The 22,947-nt window shown below is 41.3% G+C and overlaps 1 protein-coding gene across 3 annotated transcripts in view; it reads left to right on the top strand.

Moving 5' to 3' along the window:
- The window catches only part of ABCG2 (ATP binding cassette subfamily G member 2 (JR blood group)), a 220,405-nt gene that overhangs the window by 118,880 nt on the left and 78,578 nt on the right, over nucleotides 1-22,947 (top strand). The window contains exon 1 of one of the 3 annotated variants that reach the window (XM_089652327.1): nucleotides 21,592-21,771. The exons of the other annotated variants lie outside the window; for them this stretch is intronic. The gene's annotated coding sequence lies outside the window, so the exon portion shown is untranslated. Of the gene's footprint in view, nucleotides 1-21,591; nucleotides 21,772-22,947 lie in introns of those variants that run through there. 3 annotated transcript variants of the gene reach the window in all.

Raw genomic sequence — 22,947 nt, forward strand, 5'->3', positions numbered from 1 at the left:
CCATCAAATCTCTGACTACAGCCAGGTGAACATAATTACAATGGAGCTGGTAAAGAATAAATTACACAGGGCTTTTTATATGACCAGTGGCATTGTGAAGGAGATGGCACAGCAGTTGTACAAACAGGACATAAGGGACACCAAGCCCTTATTATTGCAGGATTCCAAGAGTGATTTTCAGTGGCTGCAGCATTGGACTCAAAAAAGAACGTGTTTGTTGCAGGTAAGAGATTAAAACGGCTTGGAGTTATTCTTTAAAGAGGAACTAAACCCTCCTATCCTTCACAGATAAGGAAGCTGTCATCTTGGTTTGCTTTTTAATGTGCAATTGCCATGGTGCTGCAAGCGTGACCAGTTATGACACCAACCATTTGATGGTAGCAAATGCAACAGTTATCTTTCATGGCATGAACTGAATGTATCTGTTTTGGAAAACTGTTAAATTAATGGGTTAAGTTACCCAGTAAAGGATATCACTTGAAATTCAAATATTCTATGGAGCTAAAGGTAAGAGAATAGTAGAAGAAATACATTAGTTGCCTTAAAGTGGTTCTAAAGCCTAAACATTTTTTACCTTTAATACATCCCTACATTAAGGTAAAAAATATTTAGGTAAAAGTATCACCTTCTCAACCCCTCTTTTATGTACTTACCTGAGTCCTCACATGATCCAGCGCTGTGCCCGTTTGTAGCTGCTCTCTCCTCTTCTCCCCACTCTCACAGGCTTTTCAGTCATATCGTGTGATGGGGAGTGGCCGAGATGCACTGTCAGGTTCCATTGATGCAGGCAGCGTAGCTCGGGATTGACCCTAAAGGTGTCCCAACAGCTTCCTATGGTGGCACAAGAAGAAGAGGAAGAGCGGGGCTGTTCTGTGCAATCCCATTGTGCAGAGCAGATAAGTATATCATCTTTGTTATTTAGCACTACCCCTTCAGGGGCTGCTTAATACTGCTTGTCCCCAGTGGTTTCCATGACCTTGCAAACCTCCTGACACCTCTGACACTCTGGGTTCAGACATATTTCAACAGTTTAGAGTAATAATGCAATAGGCACAATTCTTTAGTAACACCTCTATATTAAAGTTGTTGAAAAGAATAGGCCACAGAAGTAATGGGTTTTGGATATACGCCAGTTACACATAAGCAATTGGCAATGTTTAACAGATTATACAGTCCTGATTAGTAGGTTTCAACCATTTACTTCACCAGAAGCAAGAGAGGGGAAGAAAACGCTTGTTGACTTATCAGCTCCCTCCGGACCACCGGCACCACCATGGGGAATGCAAAGAGTTATGTAAACATATACTTCCCTGTGAATAGATATAAGTACCTTAATTTGAATAGCGATGACTTTAAAAGAGAAGTCCTTTAACTAGAGATTGCAACTTGAGTCCTATAATGTTTAAAGTTAGTGATATGGTGGTAGCTGTTGTCTTCTGCTAGCAATGGTTGGGCCCATAAACACTAGTGAATACTGGTAGGTTAATGAAATTAAACAGACTGTGGTACTTCTCAAAGCAAAGCTCTCCTGGTACTGAGGTGTGAAGATGTCTGCATGTAGTGTCTATAGAGTGATGACAGAAAGAGGTTGGGCATCCACCTGCTCACCAATCTTATGGACAGCACAGCCTCCCAGAAACAGAGCCCTGCAACCAGCCAAGAGCCTGAGCAAGAAATGTGCAGAGTTTCTGTCTGACGGCCTGTCAGTGTGGCGAGCAGAGATGTTTGTGTGAAGACCACACAATGACAGTCCTGATGCAGAGATGCAGCAGTTGGCCAGCAATCTGTCTCTGGAGAACGGTAGTCCCCCTGTGTTCAGGTCTGAATCCCCAGTCAAGAGAGCTAGCCAGCCCCTTGCTGTAGAATATCTCTGCTCTCCCAGCATCCTCCTTGTACCCCAGCTGTCTGGTAGTTGTAGTTCAATCAGCACTCAGGAATATAGGATGTTTTGGCTATAGGACTAAAGGTCCCAAGATCTTCTGCTGTCAGACAAACTGAATTCACTCTGCTAACAGGAAGTGATGTAGCAATCTCAGTACTGGGCACTAGAGGGAAAAGGATGAACCATAGTCTCATCTGTAAATGTCCTAGAATGGCATAATGATGTAGCCAGCACCTGGCCACATTTAAAAAAAAAATTAGTCACTTTAAATGGTGCACATTTTTGCTGTTTTATTTTAATGTGACCTGTGTATCTATATAGAGCAAAGTGGAATATTCTTGTTAAAGATGTTCAATTGCATTAGACAAGCAATGCAGATCAGTGTGTGAAAGGGTATTGTTGTGGGTATAGGAAGCTATGTTTGGAACTCCCAAGTAGCTGAGTCATGGTCCTGTCATTTTAAAATGCTTATCTTTTCCTAGAGCAGGTGAGGAGTCTACAGTGCAGTACAGGTAACCAGACTCACCTTTACCTTACTGCTGTAAATTCATTGAATAACAGCTTACACAACCCTCTTCAGTCAAATATAAAGTAAGCTTATCTAACTAAGAGCAACATGATGGCATACATCCGTCAGGTGTCATTAAAATGAAGAGCTGGGAAGCTATTTCTGTGTAACAATCGTGCAACGCATGAAAAACTTGGTTACAGAATCAGAAAAATGTATCTGCACCTTTTTGACCTCAACTTTTTTGGTATTATGTAACATTTTGCTCTTTAATGTTTATTGCAGGCTTGGGAAAAATCAGTTTCAGTACAAATTTTTTTTTTTTTCCTTTCAAAACAACATTTTCAATAGTGTTTGAAAATCAGGAAGACTATTTCTTGCTTTTAAGTGAGGATACATGGGCTTAGAAGAAGAAGCAATGGGGAAGAATTCGAACTTCTGTTGGGTTTTTACCACTATTCAGAGCTCTATTAGTGAATATTTTCTTCACTTCCTATCATAGTGACAACTGTTTCCCAGACAGGAGTCTGGAACAGGGACTGACACAACAGGAAAAAGTTGATTGGCGTTCTAGCCTTCGTTCTAAAAAATGGTTTGTTGGTTTTAATAAAAAAACTAATATTCAGCATTTTGCATTCAGCTTTTTAATTATATTGTAATAGAAAACATACATTACCAAAACTTACATTTCTGTTTTTAAGCAAAAAAAAAAATAACACCCATAATTTATTGTAAGCTATTCTAACACATTCTGTTTTTTTCCCCAATTAAAGATATTTAATTAAGAAAACTTAAAATAAGTGCGCCATACGGATTTAGAATTTTATGTTGTGTTAGAAAAATGTTACCTTGTTATTTTACAGGCATTTATATAGTACTAAAAATTTCATGCATACTTTCACATTGGTTGCTGCCTTAAAGCAGTATTAAACCGAAAGAAAAAATGTATTTTGTGGTGTATCAATCCTTAGATGTGGTGTCTGCATTAGTTTTCTTTTTTAGTTTTTTTTTCCTCTTTATTCCACATGGTGATCCTGCCAATAACACACTTTATGTCTTAGGGTGTCTGCATTCTGGATGAAATGGTAAAGCAGACACCTTTGGACAGCAGCATTGTCAGTCTGGGGAGAGGGTAGTGTTAGACTAGCAGATTTAGATGGCCTTGACTAACAAATTGAAGCTGAACTCCAACTAACAATTTATAAGTAGTTGCAGCAACAGTTTTTTTTAATCTTTTGGGATAAAGGTTTTACATAAATGATTCCAAACTGACCAGTGTAAGCACCCCTGTAAGTGGTAAATGGTTTGTCTCAACCCTCTAACTGCTGCTTCGTCTGGAAAGTGGAGTTCAGGCTGAATAAAAAAAATAAATAAAAGTCAGCAGCTCCAAAAACTGTAGCTGCTGACTTCTAAAATACAGACAGTTAGCTGTCCCTCAATCCAGTGGTGTCCTCACCATGGCTGATTTCACCAGCAGTCTTCTCTCTCTGGCGTCGGCATCTTCAGTGTGGGCATCCAGCTGTGACAGCTTGCGGATTCACAGCCGAGTGCCCACTGCGCATGCGACCTGTCACGTGTCCCAGAAGACTACGGGGAGGGAGGAGGATAACTTCTGTTTCCGATCACCTTAGGCGATCGCACCGAATGTAGGATCGGGTACCTGCCAAATTCAGGTACCCTCTCCACAAAGTTGCCAATCCTAAACGGGGAGCTAGGCACAAAGCCTTAAAGTGGAACCTCCCCTATTTGGTGAAGCCCCTCTTTAACGGAAGTTGACAAATAATGGATTTACTGGTTGGTTCACTAGGTGAAAATAAAGGAAAAAGGCATAAAAAGAAAACTAATGCAGCCACTACATCTAAGCACTTGTAGCTGCAATTGTTTTCAGCTTTAAATCTATGGTTGGTACCTATGCATTTGCATACATATGCCAATTAACATACCAGCAAGGTGATTGGAGCGAGGAAGGAAACCCACATAAGCACAGGGAGAATATGTAAACTCCATGCAGCTAGTGTGTGGTCGGGCTTAACGCCCGATATGGGGACCTTTGCAAATGTGCTCACTAATGCCCTAGGAACATGGGCACGGGGTTGTGGTCATGCAAGTCAGCATTAAAGCAGCACCCCGACTCAGAAACAAACTGTTTGCTATTGCACAGTTCCACTTGTTGGACTTGTTAGGCATTTTTCCAATGTTACTGTACACTTCCTCTCATGAATGCAGCAGTCCTGAGGGGACAATGCAGAACCTGTCTCACCAGCACAGCTATATCTTGTCACCTCACTCCCAATGACAGTGTGAGTTTCCTTCAGACTCTTAGCCCAGAACTCTGTTGCTAACAAGCTTTACACATGGCTTGGATCCATTTCCTTACTGTTTCTTGCTTTCTGTATCTCCAGGCTAGGTCCTCAGGTCTCCTGTGCTGTGATGTCAGTTTTTTATGTGGGGTTCCGATCGCTAGGGAGGGGGTCAAGTTCACCAATACGCTCACTACCTCGGTGACCGTCTCCTATACCAGGTACCGACCTCCCGCTGGCTGCTTGATATAACATTGCCACCACTGCACTGTTTACCAGTGGCAACAGCAATATAGCTGCATCTCCTAGCAGCTTCTCTGCACGTTTAACTCTTGCATGGTGGCCCTCTTACATTTCCTCTTCATCCCCTTTGTACAAGCCCTGTTTGAGATATGACTCTTTAATTGGAAAGTCTGGTTTAATTTCTTGTCCTTTGTGTATGCCATGCCCTGTGGGCAACTAATTTGATGACACTGGTGTTATAGTCTTGGTTTTAAATTCTATTAAGATGTAGTGATGACATCTCAACACAAGAAGGTGCAGTGCTAATATTACCATGTATAGAGAAGGTATTTAAATACGCATGCCATTAACTCCTCCTTGTTCTGACAAAGTCATTGGTGGTGATTAGCAGACGAAACGCCAAGTCATCGCATCCAGAAGCGATGTCTGCAAGAGTTCTAGTATGTGATTGAATATGCAAGGCCAGGTTGGAACTATGTGCGTAACACCCGGGACACCGGAAAACTTGGTCAGTCCTTTCCATGCAGGAGCCAAACTATCAGCGGTGATTTGACCACTTTTATGGGGGTGAATCAACAGCTCTACGCAGGCAGCGTTTAAGGAAGGACCTTTGAGAGATTGATCATTGTCCTGAGTTCACATGAAGCGGCAGTATGTGTGTGATATACTCCTGGTGAGTGATCTACATGTGATCTTTCTCATTGCCAACATAATTTCTCTCTCCTTCTATCGCTGGACAGGTTTTACATAGCCTGGTCACTAAACCGCAAGTTTAACTTCCACTGCATGATATGATGTGGATACCTCTTGGAGGTTACCTTCTATAACTGGGATGATGACCATTTCCATGCACATGACCATGTTTCTTGGCTTAAGCTTGTGAATGATGTTGCTACCTGGCGCAAACGTGCGCAACACACAGTGAAGGACACAGACTCCATTTTGTTAAGAGTATCCATTTTCTCCCCTCACTCCCTCCCCCTCCCTCTCTGAGAGGAGACATTTGGCCAGTGTGTGTGTGCTGGTTGTGGGTCACTGGCAGCAGGGAACCCCAGAGCCATAAAACATCTCTGAGCTAGGTGCCTAGCTGTCTGGGCGTGCTGTACCATATCACACCTCGTATAAGATAAGGCAAGCTTTCCCCAGAGTTCAAAGAACATTCCAAGGAAACACGACCAGATAACCTTTTGTTAAAATCCATGTTTCCCCTATGTCTCATATCTTGGAATATGAGGGACTTGCATAAAAACCAGACATATCGTCAGATTGACGATGAGAAGGCGAGTAGTCACTCGCCTTGTCTCGGACACACAGGAAAGCAGAAAATTAGATCTCGTGAACCGTTTAGTATACACTTTCATAATTCATACCTAATCAATACTCAGACTTGTCTGCATAATAATCTACCTGCGGGTCGAAATGTCACTTGTGCAGATGAAAAGTTATGGGCCAAATATGAGTTATGGGAGAATTTTGCTCTAGTTGAGGCATCCACCCATCTCTCCACGCCCTAAGCGGAGATTGGTCCTTGACTGCAGAGCCACCCCCTGCTGGGGACTAAAAAGTGGGCTGTCAGGCCTAAGAGCAGGTAGTTGAAGATGTCTCCCATTTTAACATCAATACCACCTGGGAAGACCCCTGCCTTTTGCTCTGAAACTTGGATCTGCTAAACAAGGACTTTGGCAAGTACTTTAACCCTTTCACCTCTCTCTGATATCTCTTTGCTGTGCTATGGTTCTTTGTATATTTATATATATCTTAGTTACATCCATTTTCTGTAAATATTTTTATTGCACCCGTTTGACCTTTTTAGTAATAAATCTTTCTTTCTGAAAGTGTTGAACTGTTTCTATAGCTTTGTATTGCAATTTACGTATCCCTGCCTCTAAAGAGAACGCTACTGTTTGCTTAACCCTCTGTATAACAGGCCTGTGTTATGACCGTTTTATACAGACGATTATCTGAATCATTATAGTGTTATAGCTAATAACGCCGCATACACCCCTTGGTAGGAACACCTTTAGACCATGCACTTCTTCAGTTAATGGAACATTTACTGAAAACCTCTTGCAGATACAGACAATTCAAAACAGTCTCCCACAGGAAGCCTGCAGCATAACCCTCTCCTTTCTAGCCCCAGCCTGCCAATTTATACCACTCCATGTGATAAAGTTAATTTGCCTAGACAATCCACTTGATCTTCAGTGGGACCCTACTCGGGTACCCACAAGGAGTTGCTTTCCTTAGAGGTGACAGCTACATCAGCCCATAGGCCAGCTTACTCCCCTTCCCATGTGCTCAGTCACTCTACAGCAGAGATCTCCCCCTTTTTATATCAACACAGAGTAGATGGCAGACCCCAGAAAGACTGGAAAACACAAAACCTATAAACACAGAGCCCATGTTAACCCTTTACTAACCCTCTGGCAGCCTGCTAGCTAAATACAGTACACATAACTCAAAGTAATCATGACTCAGCAATAGAGATTAGCTTGGTACAAAGTCTGTCAAAATTTAAAAAAACTTTGGACGCCAAGATACATGATACACCACAATAAATAATTTCTCAGCTGCACTCATAAACCTCCCACCATGTATATCATTTAAAATCAATAAATGTTGTGCTGAGTATAAATGATAATTCACCCAATAGTGAAATAAATTAACCACTTCCGCCCAGTCTATAGTAATATGATGGCTGGGTGAACCTCTTGTCCCTCCAGGAGGGCGTCATATCGCGCATTGTGCGTTCCCGAAGGGCCACGCTGTGGCGAGATCTGTCACCGACTGTGTACCTCGGACACGGCCGATGGCAGATCTGTGAACCGGCCCCATTGCCAGTACCATGTGACCTGCTGTGACCAATCACAGAAGGTCACATGACAGTTGTATACAGTAGATGGCTTCCTTTCATGCCATCAATTGTATACAAGTGTGTCTAGCTGTGAATGGTCACAGTGATGACATGCACAGGTGGTCCAGGCACAGCCCATTTGTGTCATGTGATTAGCCATGGCCAATCACAGCTAATCACAACAAAAAAAGCTGAATTAATTGTTTTCATTCAGTTAAATGCTTGCTTATAGCAAATACATTTTTTGCTATAAGCAATAAAATTGTGTAAAAAAAAAAAAAAATACTTATCACTTCCCCAAAGTAGTACAATGTTACTATGGCTATCTTGGTCATAGTGTAATATGAAAAACTTTTTTTTTTTTTTTCGTACTGTCACCAGTCAGTGTCTCTGATCACTGCCACACCAGTTATATGATGACACTGTATTGCACTGGTGACAGTATGTAACAAAAAATGGTGAAAATAATTTTTTTAATTTCTTCATTTTCCAAAACATTATGACAAAAAAATTACAACTTCAAAAAACTGACCATGTCTCTTATGAAATACATTGGACTGTACTTTGCAAAAAGGGGTCATTTGGGGGATATCTGTACTGTTCTGACATTTTTGGGCCTCAAGAAATTAGATTGGTCGTCAGTACTTCAGGATTGGTCAATTTTCAGATATATGCCTTAGTTTGTGAACTCTATAACTTTCCTACAGACTAAATAATAAATACTGATTTGGGTTATTTTCACCAATGAAATGTAGCAGAATACATCTTTCCCTAAATTTATGAAGAACAATTATTTATTTGCAAACTTTTATAACAGAAACAAACGTGGTTTTTTTTTTTCAAAATTTTCAGTCTTTTGTTGTTAATTTAGCAAAAAATAAAAACATCAATGGTGATTAAATACCACCAAAAGAAAGCTCTAGTTGTGTGACTAAAATTATAAAATTTTAGTTTGGGTACAGTGTTGCATGACCGCAATTGTCATTCAAAGTGTGAGAGCACTGAAACCTGAAAATTGGCCTGGGCAGGAAGGGGGTAAAAGTGCTCGGTATTGAAGTGGTTAATATACACTATCTCCAAGTTGACTGCCATATACTACATATTCATGTGTCAAATTAAATCTCCCATGAAAAAAAGTGTCCGTGTATCAACTTGAATCAGAAAGCAGGAAGTGTCCATAAATTAGCATGATCCGTGATAATTGCTCCACCACCACCAAACACAACCACTTACCAGAAAATAAGACCCTACGTTATAGGAGGTCTGTAAAGATCTATTTCCACTCTGGTATCACTCATGCAGTGTTCCAATGCTCAGATATCTTTCCTCTTTATAGAAGGCACTCAAATACAAGAAAAGGTCTCCATAGTGAAGTTCCACAATAATTTATTAAATAAAGTGCAGCTCTAAAATGTCAATGTGAAGTGAAAATGATGCAAATGATCACAAAGTGACAGTCCCATGCAGGTCTAGGTGAAGATAGTATCAATCGCGATCCAGTGTCGGTGCTCCCAAAGTGATATGGTAAGAGTACGCACTCACCAGATGCACAATGTTAATGCACATTAAAGCAGTAAAGGTCCTCTTGAGGTATTGGATGTGGTCCTGGACAAGGAAGGTCCTCCCTCTGTTTTAGTAGGAAAAGGGATTTTTAACTTTAGTAACACTGACCTTACTCATTCTGAACTTAAATTGCTAGATAAGGGACTGAAATATGCACCTACAAAACAACTGAAAAAAATTCAAGCCTACATAGATTTTCAGAAGTTCACTAGACGGTTATCTATCAAAAGATATTTTAGTAATAATCCCATCACATGAAACATTATCACTAGCTATACTAGCTCTAATTTACGGAATGCTTCTACATTTAACCCTCCACCACAGACCAATTCCTCAGTTGGCCTCTTTTAAAGAAATGGCCTTAAAAGATCTGAATAAATTATGTATCAAAAAAACATAGTCTGACCCTTCTATCAATAATGCGATCAAGTCACTTCTTGATAATACGAATCTTGTCGTCAGACCTGCGGACAAGGGGGAGGTGTGGTCATACTTAATAAGACTGACTATGTGGAGGAAGTTTATAACATTCTTGGAGATACCACTACCTACTCCTTACTCCCTGAAAACCCTGTGATCGGGTATAAGCGTTCCCTTATAGCTGTTATTAACGGCTATGAAAATAAGATTATCACTAAAAGGGAGAAAGAATTTCTATGTCCTAAGTTACCAGTTCTTTACATTTTACCTAAGATTCATAAGAACTCTACCAAGCCCCCCGGAAGACCCATTGTCAGTGGGATTAATTCACTATGTTCTAAGATTGGTGAATATATTGACCACTTCCTGCAGCCTCTGGTTATACACACTCTGTCATACTTGAGGGACACAAAGCAAGTTCTGAATGTCATTAAAGATATTATTATCACTCCATCTACATTTCTAGTCACGGCTGGCATAGCTGCATTATACAGTAAAATTTACCACATTGAAGGTATGAAGGCAGCTACCTTCTACCTCGAACATGAGGGCTCACTACCCCCTTTACAAGTTTAATTTTATACTAGATCTTTTGAATTTTGCTATGTCCAATAATTATTTTTGGTTCGATGATAAATACTTCCTTCAAGTTAAAGGCATAGCGATGGGAGCCAAATTTTGCTCCTAGCCTTGCGAACCTGTTCATGTCTTTTTGGGAAGAAGATATTATTTATGCAAGAGAGTGGCCAGAACTGATGCTATATAAACGATATATAGATGATGTCCTAATTTTATGGAATGGTGATGAACAATCATTGATTAACTTTTTCGGGACATTGAATAATAATAGCATCAATATTAACCTCTCTTATTGTTACAGCTTAAGAGATCAATTTTTTAGATCTCACTTTGATGAACCATAACGGTAGGATAGTCACCAATCTTATTTCAAGATGACTGACCGGAACAGTTACATCCCGGTAGACAGCTGCCACCATCCTGGCTGGTTGGCCAATATTCCTAAGGGCCAATTCCTTAGGATTAGGAGGAACTATACATATTTAGATGATTATCATCTACAGGCCGCCATATTGAAACGTAGATTTCTGGAGAGGGGTTATAATAATGATGTTCTGGATAGTACCCTCAAAGCAGTAGCAGAATTAAATAGGGATGAATTACTGAACAATGAGGTCAAGCCGGTTAAAGATGTGATCTGTCCTTTCATTACAACATCTTCCACCCAACATAGGGCAGTTAGTCACATCATCAAGAAAAATTGGGGAATATTAAAAGCTGACCCAGTATTATCTAGGATTTTATCAGATAAGCCGGAGGTTATCTTCCGTAAAACCACTTCACTTAGAGATAAAATATCCCCTAATGTGGTCAAACCACCATCCAGAACCACCACACTTTTCAATCTCAATGGCTTTTTCCCTTGCAACAAATGCGTCATATGTAGATGTAATAGCGGGAGGAAAAAAGAAGGTAACCACATACACGTCCCAACAGGCAGGATTATCGTATAATATAGAGAAATTTATTTGCTGCAACAGTAGGTATGTTGTATATTTACTCGAGTGCCCATGCTCGAAACAATATGTGGGACGAACCACCAGAAGGATGAGAGACCGCCTACGAGAGCATGTGTATAACATCAAGAGGGGTTACAAAGAGCACTCTCTATCAATGCACTATAGGTGTCACCATAACAGAGACCCATCTTCTATTAGGTTTGTAGGCATTAACATCATAACCCCTCAGAGGGGCACTCACAAAACCAGAGCGGTCTCTCAGTTAGAGACCAAACACATCTTTGAACTAGGCACCCTACATCCAGCTGGACATAACGTGGAGGTGGACGTGAATTGTTTCATTGATAATAGCTAGCTTCTGAGACGATTCATGTATATCCCCTCATTGTTTTTTTATTTACATTTTTAGTATTTTTATCAGCTATTTATTATTGCTTACTAATATCTCATATACTAGTTTCTTATTGTTGTACGTACAGTTATTGAATGTGCTATTAATTTATTTTGACTGTCGTCCTGTAACATTCGACTATCATTAGTTTGTTACCTTAGAATATTTGGTTTATAACCTTATGTTCGTCCAATTGTTTTGCCAAGATTTTCTTTTTCTTTTAATTTTAATTTTTTTATCATACATATTTTTCATCTTGATCCCCAGTTCTGTGTTTTATGTATTTATAGCAGTTTTATTACTGTCCAATACATTAAGGTTTTTTTTATCTCACTAATGCATTATTTTCCCAATTTTGAGGTGATTTTATGCAATTTACATATTCATTTATTATTTTACAATTGATCACCTTTTATATAGTCTTAATTAACTTTTTTTACATTTTGGAGTTCTATTTAAATTTCCATTTAATACTTACCTCTACGGACCTTTTTATTATTATACTTTTTATTCCGTAGGTTCCATTACTGCTGGCCATTACTATTTGCTAATTTTGGCATTTGTTGGTCAAGCATGCAACACAACCATGATTTTAGATTACAGGGACATATTAGCCCTCTTACTGACTACTCATGGCCACAGTACTATTATTCTCCTACTGATTTGCTTACTGTCCCGAGAACCTATGGCACTGTGCATGCGTGCAGGCGCAATGTGCTTTCGGCACTTCAGCAAAATGGCGCCCGCGATATTGCGCATGTGCCATTCTGTCTATAAATACGTACATTGAAACTAATGACGCTACTAGTATCTATCTCTGAAGTGCGTGCGCACGAAACGCGTTAGACAGAGCCAGTATGTCGTGACGTCACGCCGCCAGAGCCACGTGGATTTTACACTGCTGTTTTCTTCTGCCTTTAAACTGTTGTTTTTTTTTACCATACGCTTTAATAAATTTCAACATTAATTGAATACTACACTATGGGCACTTTTCTTTGGCTTCCTATGTGGAGCAATTGATTTCCAGAGCTACTTGGATCCAGCGCTGTATAACTATCCAGAGAGGGGAGTTCCTGATATATAGGCTTCCATATCCATCCACCCCTTAAAGGGGTCTTTGGCCGCCTGGTTCCATCTCTATCTGAGAGCACCTATATGCAGAAGGAGGACCTTCCTTGTCCAGGACCACATCCAATACCTAGAGGGGACCTTTCTACTTTAATGCGCATTAACATTGCGCATCTGGTGAGTGCGTACTCTTACTATATCACTTTGGGAGCACCGACACTGGATCGCGATTGATACTATCTTCAACTAGACCTGCATGGACTATCACTTTCTGATCATTTGCATAATTTTTACTTTACATTGACATTTTAGCTCTGCACTTTATTTATTTGATTGATGAAGGTTTTATATTGGTTACCTTTGGTGCATTAGGTGCTGTTTTTAGAGCGCTCACTTTTACATCTCTTTTTATACTGTTCGCAATAATTTATTAACCACTTCAATACTGGGCACTTGTACCCCCTTCCTGCCCAGGCCAATTTTCAGCTTTCAGTGCTGTCACACTTTAAATGACAATTGCGCAGTCATGCAACACTGTACCTATATGAAATTTTTATCATTTTTTTCACACAAATAGAGATTTTTTTGGTGGTATTTAATTGTTTTTATTTTTTTCTAAATAAAACAAAACACCTGAAACTTTTGAAAAAAAAAACGCACTTTTCTTCGTTTCTGTTATAAAATTTTGCAAATTAGTTAGCACACCTTTGCAAATACATACGTAAGCCACAGAGCCACATCACGGCACCCCGACATTCTGTGGTCCTAACTCTACAATATTTTGAGTCCTCATAGTAGAGACACATGTATTTAATTTATAGACTAAGGGCAGGTGATCCGAGGGAGCCCACTCCTCCTTAAAGGTACAGGAGCAAAAAGGACACCCAGCATGTAGCACAATGGCAGCCAGGGTATCCAATACACCCACAGACCTCCATTACATTGTGCAAAGGAAGTGGGTCACCGCCCTTGTCTATAACTGGTTTTACAGCAGTGAACATGGATGGGCATTAAACATAAACTACTAGGGCTACCCAGTTCAACTTGCAAGCCAGCCCCAGTCTAACAATGGCTTTTCCACAAGGAACATGGATAGGTATAACCAGGGGCGGACTGACAACTCATGGGGGCCCCCGGGCAATAGGGGATCATGGGGCCCCTGTGTCCTTGCCCACACTCAAAGCACACCCACAAAAAGGTACCAGGGGCATTTCTTGGGGCCCCCTACTGACCCCAGGCCCTCGGGCAGTGCCCAAGTGCTCAAATGGTCAGTCCGCCCCTGGGTATAACTTATCAAAGAGGGGGATAAGATAGCCAGTTCAACATTCCAGCCAGCCAACAACCAAATTAACCTTTCTAACAATATAGTTAACAATAGTTTATGTTTAATGCCTGTCAGTCTGCTATAGGCCGGGCAGGAAGGTGTTAAATAAAACCCAAAACAATTCTACTCACAAAATGATCAGTCAAAAATGACATTCAGACAGCATGCCGCTGGTGCCGGCCCCAGCAAGCGATGGTGACGTCACGATAGACTCCTCCTCCTCGACGTACATTTCATCCAAATGGACGTTCTCAAGGGGACCGGTCTCCTGACACTTCTTAATTACTGATTTAAGTTGATTCATGGACACTTTTTTTATGGGAGATTTAATTTGACACATGAATATAGTAAAAGGTAACCCTGATACCCTGATGAAGTCAAGTGATTAGCGCGACGTAACGCGTTGGTACGTGAAGAGGAACTTCCGGTGCGCGGTGACGTCATTTCCGATGAGGATCGTGGGGTGATCCCAAAAGCGATCTGGCCCTTGTGGTCATTGTAAGGAGGGATTTTGGCCACTGAAGGATTTCCACCATTGCTGTGGCCACTTATACACGTCATCACTTGCATGAAAGTTTAAAGTTGAACCACAAGTGTCATTTTTTTTTTCTGTTATATTTGGACTTTTTTTGAATTTTGATTAATAGTTACACATTTGTTTATGTGGACCATTATATGTGGTCTAGTGTGATTTGTGGCACATATCACTTTATATATAGGCACATATCCCCAGAATAGGGGATCCACCTTCAATTTTATTACACTATCATTTGTGTGTGATTCATCCCTCAGTTGTGGATAAGGGGATTGTGGTTTCATTATTTTGCACTTTTTTACAAGATTAATTTCTTGTTTTCACTATGTCACTGTATTTCATTATAAGATCCTGGAAGGATCTTATCACTGTATTTTGAATTATTCACCATTATATGTTATTATTTATTGATGTATATATTTTTTATTAGCGCTACTCTATATATATATATATATATTTAGTTATAGGTGACAAATGTATAAAAAATATGTTTCTTGCATAAAAGCAGACATAAGTGGAACAGATGTAAATGGACGGCATCCACAAAAACAGAAAAGGATGCAGGCCTTTTCCATTTTTTCTCTATGGTCATAAACTAATTAGGATGTAACTGGATGTAAATAGCCTGTTTATATTTGCCCGCCGATAAACATACATTTTGGACAGATCCAGACTGAACGTCCATATGAATGAGCTCTAGGTGGTAAAGGTTTATATGATTACCTTATTGATTCCTCTAGGAATATTAAAAATAAATTGGTTAAAGTGATTGTAAACCTCAGACATGAAATATGAACAAAATGTATCCCTCTATTGTGTCTCAATTAACCTCCCTGGCAGTATTCCCGAGTGTAGCTCGGGGTTAACTTTCAGTACCAAAAGCGGTAACCCCGAGCTACACTCGGGTTTACCCTGCAGCGTTGCTCTGGGATTCCCTGTTTCACTTACCTTGTCCTGCAATGTCCCCCCTGCAGTGTCCCCGGCAATCTCCTTAGGCCGATGCCGGCATCCATTTTCCAGATTCAGGTCCCTGCGAGCTTCAGGACGTACGGGGCCTGAACTGGCAGGAAATTAAAAAATTTTAAAAAGTGACATTCACTAAATACACTAAAATCACATAGTAAAACATTACTGTATCAAAGCATTTCACATACATTTTGTCCCTAGTGCTTTGTCCTGTGCCCCGCCTGCATTTTTACTGTTCTTTCTGCCTTGAAACTGAGAAATGTCCATGGCGTCCAAAAAGCGTCCCTTTAGGTCAAAAGCGGTTTTAGACCAGCTAGAGAACAGCGATAGTAAATCAGAACCACTTCGAGAATTGAGTGATAATGATTCGTGGGGAAATTCATCAGCAAGCACTGAAAACGATTTTGTGACTAAGCTCAGTGATGTGCAAACTTGGCGCTCTATTTCAAATTTCAGTGTTTTTGGTTTGATTATATTTTTTAATTTATTATTATTATTATTATATGATTATTTTTATGATTATTTATTATATTATTTATGATTTCGTGTTTTCAAATTTTGTCATACCCGGAATGTTTACTAGACTCTTGTTCGGACAGATTTCAGTGAGTTATTCCTAAAAATTACAGGCCTACAATAAAAAAACTACATATTTCCATGCAAAAAAAGTACCGCTTTGAGCACAGAAATATTGACATAATCATGCCGCTAGGGAGGTTAAGAGCACTAAGTGTCATTTCTGTCTGATGTCTCCTACCTCTGCTATCAGCATGTGTCACTTTTGACCAGTTTTCCTGACACAAAGAGAAAAAAGTCATCGGGGGAGGGACCTCCAGCTGATTGACAGCCTCAGCTCTATTCCTGTGTGCTGTGTGAAGGGGGGTGTGCCCCTTCCCTCCTATCAGCTCTCACTGAGCTCTGCAGTGAACTTAGACAAACTTTATAAATTCAGCACTTTGAAGAAATGTAGAGAAGAGAAGACAGGTACAACTTGTGTAAGAGGATTTGTTTAATCTGTGTATCCTGAGACCAGTCACTTCACTGGGTATATGTAAGGGTTTACAACCACTTTAATTCTGTCTTTCTAATAGTATGGGTGTCTGTTGGAAATTTCTGGGGGAAGGTGATGTCTGGTAGAAATGAGGCATAAAAGAGTATTAGGTAAATCCTCTGCACTTCACATCTTGCCTAGAAACCTTCTTCGTTCTCTAGCACTACACAGAAGGTCATAGCATCACTGGTTGCTAGGATGCTGTTGGTTGAATAGCATTACTGGTTGGTGGGAAGCTGTAAGGAGCAAAATGTCATTGGTTGTAGGATACTGTTAGCTGCATATCTGACAGCATCCTAGCAACCAATGATGCTATGCAACTGACAGAATCCCAGCAACCAGTGATGCTTTGCAGCAGGGTTGCCAACCATCAATACATTTAATGACAGTTTATAAAAATCAGTGATTTTTACAGCCGTCAGTAAATGCTCGCTAGAGAAATTTTATGTTAGTAAAACAGTTATTTTTTAAGCAGGTTAGTGTTGGTTCAGCAAGTGTAAGGCTTCATGTACACGAGCAGCTGCTAAACTCAAGTTTAGGAACTTTTGGCTTTTTTTTGCCAAAGCTCCTAAACTCAACTCCATAAACGTCTGTGTGTCCATGTATACATAGGCTTTTAGCAGAGCTTAGGAGCTGCTGCGTTTAAGTGAGGTTAAACCTACTTCTCCTGAATGCGTTCCGGATAGGAACGTTTTGACCGCTGACCGTGGGAAAACGCAAAATGCAGCAAAATTGCAGTACCGCGGTTGCCACACTTGCCAAGATTTGCGTTTTCCCATGGCTGGCAGTTAGGGTAGGCTCGTGTACATGGAGCCTAAAAAAAAAACCCTTGACAGCTTGATGCAGCACCAGCAGCCACTTATCCAGGCAGAGTTTGTAGCCAGTTGAGATTATTTTTAAATAGAAACAGGCTGGAGCTGGCGGTTACATTTGCTGATCCTGCTCCTCTAGTTCCAGCTGCAGAGTGATCTCAACTGTGCTTCACCTGCCGCCTCTCTGCATAGATAGGTAGTTGGAACCTGGTGCTTGTCTGGCGGAAACAACTCCTAAAGCCTGTGCCCATGGCACCCATGCCTCGCATCTGCACTACACTCGCCTCCTGAGTAACCAATCCTGATCTTTTGCAGCTGCAGTTCTCCATAAGGTACTGTCAAGGAAGGGGATTTCGGGGTAGGAGTAGAGCCCTGTAATGGGGGAGGGGGCTGAACCCTGCACTCTGTACGCAGCGAACCCCTGAACCCTGCACTCTGTATGCAGCAAACCCCTGAACCCTGCACTCTGTATGCTGTGCACACCTGAACCCTGCACTCTGTATGCAGTGAACCCCTAAACCCTGCCTTCTGTAAGTAGTGCACCCACGAACCCTGCTCTCTGTATGCAGAGCACCCCTGAACTTTGCACCCTGTATTTAGCACACACATGAACCCTGCACCCTGTATTTAGCACACACATGAACCCTCCACTCTGTATGTAGCGCACACCTGAACCCTACACTCCTGAACCCCGCACTCTGTACTTAATGCACACTCCTGGTATTTAACCACTTGCCCTCCAAAGGATTTCTCCCCCCCCCCCTTCCTGGCCAGGCCATTTTTTGCAATACGGCGCTGTTACTTTAACTGACAATTGCATGGTCATGCAACACTGCACCCAAATGAAATTTTATGTCCTTTTTTTCCTCACAAATGGAGCTATCTTTTGGTGGTATTTGATCACCTGTGTGCTTTTTATTTTTTGCGCTATAAACAAAAAAAGACCTACAATTTTGAGAGAAAAACAATATTTTTGGCTTTTTGCTATTAAACACGTCCAGTAAAAAAAAATGAAAAAGTCAAATTTCAACATAAATTTAGGCCAAAATGTATTTTGCTACATGTCTTTGCTAAAAAAAAATCCCAATACGTGTAAATTAATTGGTTTACGTGAAAGATATAGCTTCTACAAATGACGGTATATATACTGGATTTTTCTTTTTATATTTATATATATATATATATATATATACTAGTAATGGCAGCAATCAGCGACTTATAGCGGGACTGCGGAGGGCATTCTGATACTGGAGAACTGACTGTCACTGACATCCCCAGTGACAATAATACAGTGATCAGTGCTCATAAAAAGCACTGACACTGTACTAATGGCACTGGGCAGAAAGGCGTTAACATCTGGAGAGATCAAAGGGTTAACTGTGTGCTGTGTGTGTGCTTTACTGTGTTGCTTCCTATTGCTATGCAGAGCAATACAAAGCAGTGTGCAGGAGCTGACAGAGGAGAGATCTGTATTGTTTACATACAGGTCTCTCCCCCGTCAATGATACTCGGAAGCGCTAGGTGCTGGCGGGGAATCTCCAGCCGGGACCCAGTGATCGATAGCTGAGGCCGCCAATGGCAGTGCGGGTAGGGCCTCCTACCCGGAAATGCAAAATCACGTATATATACGTCATTTTGTGTAGCTCTGCAGCAGTATTTCTGTTATAAGGAGGCGGGAAAGCGGTTAATGCCTCTTTAAGACCCTCCCACTGTTAGTGCAGGAGGTGATACTGCTGTCTCCTGAATGTTTTTTTTTGTTTTCCAAGCTGAATGGGAATTTTAGTTTAAAATACCGTGTCATAACTGCAAGCCAAGCGTTTGGCTTGTGGCTGATTTGCAGCCCAAATGAGCTCAACAGGCACGTTTGACAGGTGATGTTGCCTGTAAAACTATGAAGCTAAGCATCGAGGTCATGGCAATGTGTATGCACCCAAGCAGCTGCTATGTTCATTCAGCGGTTCTCAACCTGTGGGTCACGACCCCTTTGGGGGTCGAACGACCCTTTCACAGGGGTCACCTAAGACCATCGGAAAAACACATATTTCTGATGGTCTTAGGAACCGAGACACCGCTTCTCTATCCGTCTCCAGGCGGGTCCACCCACATGCGGATACGCCCACATACGAGTACCCGGTGTGATGACATCATTGCGCCAACCCCATCACATACACCCCATACAAATACAGGCGTATGTGACAGGGTTGGCGCCATAATGTACTTATGTGGACCAGTCACACGTGTAAAGAGCAGCTACTGTGTAGAAAGCAGCTACTCTGTTAAAGCAGCAGTATTGGAGGTAAAACGACACTTCATGACTTATAATTACTGGGTAAATAATTTTATGGTTGGGGGTCACCACAACATGAAGAACTGTATTAAAGGGTCACAGCATTAGGAAGGTTGAGAACCACTGATTTAGAGGTAGGTGGTCAGGGAACAGTTCTGTTTAACTACTAGCCTACAGGGCACTTATACCCCCTTCCTGCCCAGGTCAATTTCCAGCTTTTAGCACTGTCACACTTTGAATGACAATTGCGCGGTCATGCAACACTATACCCATATGAAATTTTTATAATTTTTTTTTTGAGACAGATAGAGCTTTATTTTGGTGGTATTTAATCACCTCTAGGTTTTTTATTTTTTTCTTAAACCAAAAACCACTGAAAATTTTGACAAAAAAAGTTTTTTTCTTAATTTTTTGTTATAAAATTTTGTAAATAAGTGATTTTTCTCCTTCACTGATGTGCGCTAATGAGGCTGCAGTGATGGGCACTGATAGGCTGCACTGATAGGTTGATAGGTGGCACTGATGGGCATTGACAGGCATCACTGATGGGCACTGAAAGGCAGCACTCATATATGGCACTGATAGGTGGCACTGACTGGCACTGTTAGGTGGCACTGATAGGCGGTACTGATGCACACTGATGAGTGACACTGAAAGGCAGCTCAGATGTGCACTGATATGTGACATTGATGTGCACTGGTAGGCACTGATATGTGGCATTGATTTGGCACTGATGGGCACTGGCAGGTGGCATGGATGAGCACTGACAGCTGGCACCACTGATGGACACTGACAGGTGGCACTGCTGGGGCTACACAGATCATCAGGGCACACTGATCGTCAGTGCCCTGATGATCAGTGTACATGTCTCCTCCTGAGGGATGCCGATTACCGGCTCTCCTCTCGAGCTGTCAGCGTGACAGCTCGTGAGGAGAGAAATGCCAATAACCAGCATTTCCGTATTTACATGTGATCAGCTGTGATTGGACACAGCTGATCACATGACCGAGCCGACATCTTCGGCTCTTTTCGTTGATCGGTGATCTGCTGTGTCCGAGGGACACAGCGCACCACCGATCGCCGCGCAAGCCCAGAGCCGCGCATGCACAGTTAGAATGGGAGAACGGCATATGACGTCCTACCAGAACAAAAGAACCGCCTTTATTGTGTGTCCCTGTTAGGGAGATTCACCCACTGTTTCTCCTATTCACTGAAAGTGAAAGAAAATCCCACCTTTGGAGTTGTCACTATAACAGGAATAGAGTGGAAATTTTGCAATGGGGACACTAATTATTATTATACAGGATTTATAAAGCGCCAACAGTTTGCTCAGAGCTTTATAATGGGAGACAATACAGTTCAATACAAGAGGGATAGGAGGGCCCTGCTCCTTGGAGCTTACAATGTAATTCTGATGACACTGAGGGATTTTCTCACTGGAGGCATTTCTTTCACTTCTGGTTTTAGCTATGGGGCAGGGAATAAAAAAAAAAGAAAAAAATCCCTTTTAGTTCTATATTTACCAAAAATTAAAGGAAAAAAAGCAAATAATAAAATGTATATGTAATCCTAGGGCAATAGACAAATCAAATCCATGTGCTGCAGGAGAGAACAATAGGCTGACACACTACATGTGGAGCAAAGGAGTCAGCTAGCAGTTTCCCTCCTTCATTTCGAGGAAGGCTGTTGATTGGTTGCTAAAGATAGCTGGGTGACTTTATGTAAGTCAGTGTAATAGGTTTGCATGTGGATACACCATGCCCCATAGCCCAACATAAGAGCAAGGCAGAGTGTGTGGGCGTGGCTGGTGACGTCTCTGATGGCTGTGGCCGCCCTGCACATGTCTGTGTCCCGGTATTAGGTGCACCTCGCTCTCCACTTGCAGTGCAGTTGATGTTTGACAGCTGAGTTGTGTACAGGACATCCAGTGGTATGGAGATCTGAGATCGGAGACAGCCTCATCTATCATCCCACACAGCCTGCATACATCTCATTGCACCATCACCAAGTCTTCTATCTTTTATGTTAGGTAAGTCTTTTCCTCCTACATGGGAGGGCTTATACAACATGCTACAGTCATCCATCCACTGCATGTCTCTGGGGATGTTCTCCCCTAACTGTAGGCAGGTAATGCTATTGATTTCATCCTATGTGATTACTGATTTGTCCATGTTTTTGTGTACCTAATGATTCTTCCTTTTGTTAGCTAATCGCGATTTTTGTTTCATCCTGGGTTCTCACTTCTGCGGTTTGGAACATCGCATGTGATTCGCACAGGAACAGCACCACAAATCACAAGCGAATTCTGTCTGATGCAATTTGAGCCATACATTTTGTATGGCTCGAATCGCACAGCATCTGCGCCAAAAAGGTGCAGGACCCCTTCTTCTTTTTTTTTTTTTTCCTTGTCCACACTAGAATTGGATCTCATGTGCTGTGGGAACCGATTTCAGGGTATTAACGTAACATACACACCCACAGCGGTTCACATGAACGGGGTGTGATTTTATGATGTGGAATTCGCACAGAAACTGGTGCAAATTCTGCACTGCATCAGTGTGAACCCAGGCTAAAATAAATTCCATGTCATCAATTCAGAATTTATAACATGAAGCGCTAGTAATAGTTTTATGTATATTCCCTGAAACACTTAACAAAGATTGGCGCATGGTGAAAAATGTGGCAATTTCTGTACATATACATGCATAAAATGCTGCACAACTATTTGTATAGTGGTGCGCTGTCCATCCATACACATTCCCCCCCCTTACTACAGTATTTGCACTACTGCAGTCATCGTGTACATTTTCCATCAATTTTTAACTTAGAACTTTGGTGTGTTTTGAATATTTTGGTACATGCTGTCGGACATTAAAAGAAACTGACCCATATCACTTTTAGAGCTTGTTCACACAATAGAAACGCAGTCCAGATGCGTTTCTGCATGGGTGTTTTTGATGCGTTCCAGTGCAATTGTTTTTTTGTTTTTTTTTATGAATTCCGGTTAATTTTTTTCCCTTCTCCTTTTTTCCAATTTAAATATGGACATGTGCATTCCGGTGCGATTTTGATGTGTTTTTACATGTTCCAGTAAAGTTCTGTGCAGAAAAATGCAGCTTGTTCTGCTTTTTTTTTTTTTTTTCCCCAGAACTGCAAGCACTGATCTGAATCCTAGATTGTAAGCTCCAAGGAGCAGGGCCCTCCT

This window comes from Staurois parvus, unplaced genomic scaffold, assembly GCF_062004578.1.
Source record: "Staurois parvus isolate SC_StPar_1 unplaced genomic scaffold, SC_StPar_1.0 ptg000679l, whole genome shotgun sequence".
In the NCBI taxonomy this organism is placed as follows: Eukaryota; Metazoa; Chordata; class Amphibia; order Anura; family Ranidae; genus Staurois; species Staurois parvus.